The sequence below is a fragment of the Chenopodium album genome, chromosome 9 (assembly GCF_948465745.1).
Source record: "Chenopodium album chromosome 9, dcCheAlbu1.1, whole genome shotgun sequence".
Classification (NCBI taxonomy): domain Eukaryota; kingdom Viridiplantae; phylum Streptophyta; class Magnoliopsida; order Caryophyllales; family Amaranthaceae; genus Chenopodium; species Chenopodium album.
Window position 1 is genome coordinate 12,335,264 of NC_137842.1, and position 9,140 is coordinate 12,344,403.

A 9,140-nucleotide genomic window follows, 5' to 3' on the forward strand; every position below is an offset into this window, starting at 1 on the left:
GACTGAGGAGTTTGGTAGTTTTCTAAGCCTGAAGAAACCTACCGGATAATACTTTCCATGCTTGAGGAAAGTCGACGTATGAATTTGGTGTCATTTTATGCTTGAAGAAATCCACCGATGATGCTGATGAGTCATATTTATATAGAGTTTATAGGCACGTTTATGCTAAGTTTATAGTAGCTTTTTAGGTCTTTTGTTGCTTTTTAGGACGCAAATACATAAGTTGTTTTTTTTGTACACTATTACGCTCCGTTTGTGTTTTTCTTAATGTTTCAGGTGATTTGATAGACATTTGGACGCTTTCATAGTGTTTGGAGTTGATTCGGATGATATTTGGATGGAAGCCGATGAATTGAGTTTATTAATTGGAGATCCCATGTTCATGGATGTTGATTTTGAGATTTATATGCATGAGGAATGGATATAGCATTCACAAGGGTCGATATGTACTTTACTGAAATGAATTTGAGTTGGAAACGAAGTTAAACGATGTTTTACAAAGTGGCAAAACTGACCTTTGTCCACTCTTTTGATCATAACTCGAGTTCTACTGATTGTATTGAAGTGATTCAAGTTGCATTAGAAACTAGACTTGAAGATATTTCCAATGATAGGTCACACGCCCCTAGAAGCTTCCTAGAACAGAAGTTATGAGCATTTGAATCCAGACGTTGCAGTCAGCCACCCGCGGGATCTTGCTGCGGGTCTGTCCCGCGCCCACTCGAAGGCTGCTGCCGCCACTGCCAGGGCGCGGGAACCACCCTGCGGCCGCGGGTTCTGACGAGCAGCCAAAGCAGCCACGTGTAGCTCGTGTTCTCGACTTCTCTTGCGGTTTTATACCACGTCATCTTCTATCATCCAATAATAATTCAACTTATGTATTTATTATTTTCTTATTTCTTTTCTTTATTTTTTTTAGATTAGTTTTAGGATAATATAAATACTCAAGGGATAATTATTTTCCCTTATGCCTTTTTATACTTTTTATTTTTACGTTCGTTTTAGTTTTTCTCTTGAACCCTAGTTTCTCATGGCATCTCCATGGATTCTTCCATGAATGATTCTTGGGTTTATTATTTCAATTCATTGAGGTAATTTTATTTCTTTATTTTAATTATGCTTTCTTTATTAGATTTAGATTTAATTATTTATTTCATGTTTGGGTAGTTAAATTTCTAGGGTTTGGGAATCCATGTTTATATTATGAATCTTGATTGATAATTTTAATATTTTGATTATTGATTTCTCTAATTGATAGTGTTCTATTGTTAATCTTGCAACTTGATCAATTGTTTGATTAATTTTTGTTAATAAGAGTTTGAATTGAAAGATCTTACTTTTAGAGGCTTACCTAAAATTAGCAATTCTGATTATGTTAGCGACCGAACTACATATGTTGAATTGAGAGTGTTAAGACCCGACTGTAGGCTTAGAAATCGCTCTAGATAATTGATTGATTGAATTGTTATTGATATTTGATAGATTTAGAACTATACACATGGTGAACCATAGCCCTAGGTCTTTTTATTAATTATTTTTTTTCCCTCTTTTAATTTAGACTATATTTTCATCCCAATTTCGCGACATGGTTTAGTTTCTCCATACCTTGAAAGCTAGATTGAATAGTCATCTCTCTGTGGATTCGACCCTACTTACCCTACTACATTGTTAGTTGACAGGGTAAAGTCGTTTCCCCTAATAAAAAATAATTACCTAAATCACTAACTAAGGTAGATAGGGAAGTAGGGTCGAACTCCACAGGGAAACAAGTCTTTTTAATTCTAATTAATTAATATAATCTAAATTATCTAAGTAACCACTATTTTAAATGTGAATTCTATACTATGAAGAATGAGTTTAGGGAGAAAAGAATCAATAATAAGGAAACCTAGGGTCACAGGTTCACCAATAATTAATATTCCGGGATAGAACGAAGTAATTAATAATTAACAATGCATAGATAACATGATTAACAGGCTCTCGCAATTTATTAATCAACAAAGATCTAACAGGCTCTCGCAATTTATTAATCAACAAAGATCTAACAGGCTCTCGCAATTTATTAGACCTAAGTTCCTATTAAAAAAATAGCCTTTAATATTAAATCAACATCTGCTCGATTCATCAATTCAATATTGCTAAACATTCACAATCAAATTACATCTGCTCGATTCATAATCTAATTGCAAAGAATTAAAACAATTCAATAAGAAATTATCATGCAATATCAACAATCAATAATAACAAACTATCCCTTTATATCAATTATGGATCCCCATAAACCCTAGAATTAAACTACTCACTAATCATCATAACTAAACCAATCAAATGAATAAATAAGAACATAAACAAGAAAATAATTAAAAATAGCTGAAATTAAAAAGGGAAGAAATTGTACCAAAACAAATCTGGAATTAATGAAGGAATTAAGAATAAGAGTTTAGAGAGAATTTAAGAGAGAGAAAAATACTAAGTAGAGAGAGAAAGTCTAAGAGAGAGAAGGTAATTAATTATCCGTACAAAACGTATATATACTTCCCCTAAAACACGAATTAAACTAAGCTTAATCAGACTCTAGAAAAACACGCGCCCAATCGGGCGAAGGGGCGCCCGATCGGGCCCGCCTTTTTCTACAACGCTCACACTAATGTGCCGCGCCCGATCGAGCCTACGCTCACCCGATCGGGCGCGCCTTTCCTTAATAGCAATCATGCGCGCAGCCGCCCGATCGGGCGTATGCTTGCCCGATCGGGCCCGGTCTTCATCTTCAAGGCTTGGACTTCGATTGGGCTAGATTTCTCGGCCCAATCCATATTTCCTCTCGGGTCTCGAATACACGGTCCAATTGCCTCGTGATCCAAATAACCGAGCCCTTAATCACCGGCTCGATGGCTCTAGCCGGCCTTGGGCTCCAAAAGTGGTCGTGCTCCTCCAATGCTTGTATTCGCTTCATAAAAATCCCGGGAAAATGCTCCAAAGGTGCAATTCCCTGCAAAACTTAACCAAAACTACGAAAACACTAGAAAACACATATTAGTAATAAAAGTGGCCCGAAAGAGCCAAAAACACTACTAATAATGACCACGGGACGGGGGTAAAACACTATATAAAATAGACATATCAAACTCCCCCAAGCCAAACCTTTGCTTGTCCCTAAGCAAAGAGCTCATCAATGAATATACAAAACATACTTCACCCCAATAAACAAATCAAAAGCCAACGATTCAAGGTAAAATTAAATGAACATGCTTCAACATCAATCAATCTTATTCATCTAATCACCCTTCCTCCCCAACCATTGTCAAGTAGAGCAAACCACAAGAGCATATAGAATTCAAGACTAGTGCTCACACACTCGACTCTCATTTATGTGGCGAGTAAAGAATGTACTCGATCGCTCTCCACCCAACCCCTTTAATGTGAACAATGCCCTCCCAACTCACACTCTCGTGTGTATAAAAACGTTGAACGCTCATCCTACTAGTCGACTCGAAATATGCCAAGTCATAACTTGCATTGAAAAACAACACTTTTACATTTACATAAATTCTATGCACAAGGTCGGAAGGTCTTTTAAGCTTGTAATGTAAGGCTAGGGTAAAGGTAGGATAAATTTAGGATTATGTGAGAGAAAAGCTATGCATTAAGGGAGCCAAATCCTAATAAATCCATGATAAAAAATAATGATCATACACATCTCCAACATAACCAACTCCATCAACAAACCACCAAATATATACTCCAAACAATAAAAACAATCCCAACACTCACAATTCCACTCATAAAAATATGATAATGTAGAACAAGAGTGAATAACAAACTTTGAACTCATAACTTGAAATATTTACATTGGAACTCAACCCTTTTTTTTCTTTCTTTTGATTAACCTTCACTTAGAACATTTGAACATCAAGCATTTTTTCCTCTTTTTTTTCTTAGAAGTTCACTTTCTTTTTTTTCATCACACTTTTATTTTTCTCAAATATTTACAACTTTCAAACTCATAAAAACAAAAATATGATCAAAACAAATTACTTCTCAAAACCCACCCAAATTGTGCAAATAAAGTGCACACCACAAACTCCCTCACCTCACTCACTAATAGCTCCCCCAAGCCAAGCTTGGGACTAGTAACCAATGGGGCAATTAAGGCTTGTAATGTGGCTATAAACAATAAAAGGGCACAAGCAACAACATGGGTGACAAGAAGGGAACAAATGTATCTAAATACTCTGAAGGCTACCTAAAAGAATGAATGCCTTCGTCCTCCTCATGTGCATAATAAAAAATCATGAAACACTACTCATAGTTGCAAATCAATACTCAAATTCATTGACATACCAGGAATTATGGAACTATCACACATTTCCTAACCAAATCAACTAGTCAAGCATTATATTCACAAGTAGTTGGGCAAAATTGACGCAAGTTTAGAAATCCAAACAATTAGACTTCAAATCATGACCAACAAATCCACAAAATTCATCATCAAATACCAAGAATCAAAACAAGTTTTCTCAAGTATGGGGCACAGGGAAGCATGATTTACAATTCATTGGAACGTATTTTTGAATTTTTTTATTTTTTTAATTTTTTTGTATTTTTCATATATAAGAAAGCAATAAAAAAAAACTACACTAGGAAAGCAAATAAAAACTATACTAGAAAGCAAATAAAGAGAGAAAAGGAAGAGAATTTCCAAGTGAAATAACACCCCCCCCAAGCCAAATCAAGCAATGCCCTCATTGACTTGGGAGAGTAGCCTACTCTTCATCCTCATCCATCCTAGAGTACCCCCCACCGTGGCTAGAGCCGGCTCCTCCATGGCTAGAGCCACCACCACCATACCCCGAACCACCGGCATAGTAGTTAGGGTTTACATTCCCACCCATATCCCCATATCCGTGGACCGAAGAGTAGTCCACGTAAGTAACATAAGCACCGGGATGAGAATACCCTCCTTGGGGGTATTGGAACCAATCGGGAGTAAGGGAATCGGGAGGAATAGCCCCCCGACGGGCATAATCATCATACATTGAGTAAAGGCCCCTCCCAAGGTTCCTCTCAATAAGACCAACCCGCCCATCTAGGGTGCTTAACCTAGAGTCTAGGTTTTGCATCATACCCTCAACCCTCCCTTGCCCCGTCTCAATGCGGTCTAGTTGGCTCCTAAAAGCCGAAAAGTCATATGGGGCATTTGGGTCGACATTGTAATCGACCGAGGAAGTGGGCATGTCGTAGGTGAAAGGTGGGGGTGGTTGGTAGTGGGGTGAGTGGTGAATGGGGGATTGGTGAATGGGGGATTGGTGAGGTTGTGGTGAGGGGTGAGGTTGTTGAACCTCACCTTGACCATCTAACTCGAAAGTATAAGAGGGCTTCCCCCTCTCAAATTTGGTCAAGGCGGGGTTCGGCAAGGTAAAGGCTTGGTCCCTCCTACCCGATTGTCGGTGGACAATCCACCAAGTATCACTCCCCACCGGTTGTACCCAATTCAAGCTCCCTAAATAGGGTAGGTCCATTAGGTTTGATCCCACAACTTTCCTATGGCCATCGGGGTTCCAACCTAAGTGTTTCCTAGCTATATGGGTCACTAACCCCCCAAAGTAAATAGGCGCTCTAGACCTACTAGCCTCGGCCGCGTTGGCCGCCCTTTGGAAATGATTGGCTATCCTATGGGGTATGTTTAATTTTTCAGCGTTAGGAATTATATGGGATGCCAATAGTTCCAATTCATCCCTCCGAACATTTGCCGGTTCATGCCTCCCAAAAATGGTGAGGCTGACAAATCTTTGCCAAAGTTTGGGGACGGGATGTTGAATCCACGTCCCTTTGGCATGTTGGAGGTTCACTAAATCCTCCCCGGTTAACCTCTTATAGACCACGGCGGTGTGGTCTTGAGAGGGTTCAATAGGCTTGTCCGATTTTAAGTCAAACAACTTTCCAAATTCTTTTAAAGTTAGTCTCACATTGTTGTTCAACAATCGAAATTGTACATGAGTGATAAGTGCATTCATTTTAATAACATTAAAACTTGAGATAAATTCCAATGTTAAATAATCATAAGTATCATGGCACATTTGAAACAAACCACTCATGCCTGTGCCCTTAAACAATTTTTCTACGTATTTATCAAGACCTAGCCTAGCTAAAGTAGGATGATGAATGAAACGGGTAGAAATTACCTGACGATCGATGAGGTTGATCATCCAAACCCGTTGCTCCTCCGAGGTGATTACAACCTCCTCCCATCCCGAAATTTGAAGGTCCGGGTTGATTGTTGGTTGTGGTGCACTGGAGCTCTCACCCCTTTGATTCCTTGAGCGCTTGGAGGCCATAATCTTTGAAAATAGTAGAAAATTTGAGGATTCTCTCTCTTAGGGTTTGAGAAAAGTTGAGAGAAAATTGGGGAAAATTAGTGTAGAATGTAGAGGAGGATGAGGGGAGATGGAATATGTAAGAATTTTTTATTTTGGATGGAAGAATTGGAGAAGATCTTGGATTGAAGTGTAAGTTTAAGGTTTGAAAATGGAGGTTTTAGAGAGAGAAAGTGAATGAAGAAGATGAAATAAGGAGAAAATGAGGAAAGAAAGAAGAGAAAAGAAAATAGGGGGGGGGGGGACGGCCTGAAGGCGCGCCCGATCGGGCGAAAGAGCGTAATTCCAAAACTCAAGTTGCGCGCCCGATCGGGCGCGAACGCGAACGAATTTTCGCCCTTTTGCTCACCCGATCGGGCGAGCTTCGCCCGACATATCTTTTTCTTTAACTCGATTTTCTAAAAAAATTGCCCAATCGGGCGGAAATTGCCCCCAAATCCAACTGAGCTTGCGCGCCCGATCGGGCTGTTTCGCCCGACCGGGCGAATTTTGCCTCGATTTTTAGCTCGCTTGCGCGCCCGATCTGGCAACGTCGCCCGATCGGGCGAATTGCTGCTGAATTCTGGGTAGCTTGCGCGCCTGATCGGGCGAGCCTCGCCCGATCGGGCCCGAGAGAGCCTTATTCCCCGATTTCGTTTCTTCTTCAAATTTTTTCTAATTTTTTATACCTGTCAAATTCATACCTGTACAACAACACTTAAAACTGGTGAAATATCACTCTCCTTGCCTCTCAAAAAACAAAAATAAAAATAAAAATAAAATAAGAAAAATTAAGGAAAAGGAAAAACTAGCCTAGAAAGCATGAAATACGGGTTGCCTCCCGCAAAGCGCTGGTTTATCTAGGTCCCGCACGACCTTCTCACCACCTTGAAGCTCATGTTGGATGTGGAGTTAGGAGAGTCTCCTCCACGTCTCTAATGGTAGCACCTTCATGATACAATTTCAACCTTTGGCCATTCACCTTGAATTCTTCACCTTTGTCATTCACCAACTCTACCGAACCAAATTTGTTCACCTTTGTGACAGTGAAGGGACCGGACCATCTAGACTTCAACTTTCCTGGGAAAATCTTCAATCTAGAATTAAAGAGAAGAACCTTATCGCCCGGTGCAAACTCTCTTGGTAAGATCCTCTTGTCATGCCACTTCTTGGTCTTCTCCTTGTAAATCCGCGCACTATCATATGCCGACAATCTAAACTCATCCAACTCATTGAGTTGGAGGAGTCTCTTCTTACCCGCGGCCTTAGAATCCATATTAAGCTCTTTGATCGCCCAAAAAGCTTTGTACTCCAATTCTACGGGAAGATGACATGCCTTACCATAGACCAATCTATAAGGTGAAGTACCGATCGGTGTCTTGAATGCCGTTCGGTATGCCCAAAGTGTGTCATCAAGCTTCATGCTCCAATCTTTCCTTGACTTCGCTACTACCTTTTCTAGGATCGCCTTGATTTCCCTATTAGAGACCTCAACTTGACCACTAGTTTGAGGGTGGTAACTAAGCCCTGTTCTGTGATATACGCCATACTTCTTGAGGAGGTTATCCAATTGTCTTTCATGGAAGTGGGTACCCCCATCACTAATAATAGCTCGTGGAACACCAAACTTGGGAAATATGATCTTTTTGAAGAGCTTAATGACTACTTTGGAATCATTTGTTGGTGAAGTTATGGCTTCTACCCACTTGGACACATAATCGACGGCTACAAGTATGTAACAATTCCCATTAGAAGATGGGAACGGCCCCATATAATCGATACCCCAAACATCGAATATTTCAACTTCGAGAATCCCAGTTTGGGGCATCTCATGCCTCCGCGAAATGTTGCCAGTCCTCTGACAAGAGTCACAAGCATGCACAAAAGTGTTAGCATCTTTAAACATAGTAGGCCAAAAGAAGCCTGACTCATTAATCTTAGCCACCGTTTTAGTGGGGCCATGATGTCCACCATAGGGTGAAGTATGACAACTGGTAAGGACGCCGTGAACCTCCCATTCGGGAACACACCTGCGAAATAATCCATCTGCACACTCACGAAACAAAAAAGGGTCATCCCAAAAATAATATTTAACATCATAAAGGAATTTCTTTTTCTGTTGGTAGGACAAGTCAGGAGGTAGAGTACCACCCACTATATAATTAGCAAAATCGGCGTACCAAGGGTGATGCTCTACAACAGCATACAGGTTGTCATTAGGGAAAGAATCATCTATAGGTAAAGAATCCTTACCCTCATCATACCTGATACGTGACAAGTGGTCTGCCACTACGTTCTCTGCTCCCTTTTTATCTTTTATTTCAATGTTGAAATCTTGGAGCAAGAGAACCCAATGGAGTAGCCTTGGCTTTGATTCCGCCTTGGCTATCAAGTATTTCAATGCTACATGATCAGTAAAAACAATAACTTTAGAACCAACTAGATATGATCTAAATTTTTCTAAAGCATAAATAACAGCAAGAAACTCCTTTTCTGTGGTGGCATAGTTGACATGGGCTTCATCTAAGGTTTTGCTAGCATAATAAATAGCATGCAAAACCTTATCCTTCCTCTGTCTGAGCACGGCTCCTAGTGCAAAGTCACTTGCATCACACATGATCTCGAAAGAGAGGTTCCAATCGGGAGCACATATGATGGGTGCCGATATCAAAGCTTGCTTTATCCTGTTAAAAGCCTCAAGACACTCGTCAGTAAAAATAAATGGGGCATCCTTGAGCAAAAGCTATGTCAGTGGTTTAGCAATTTTAGAAAAATCTTTGATAAAGC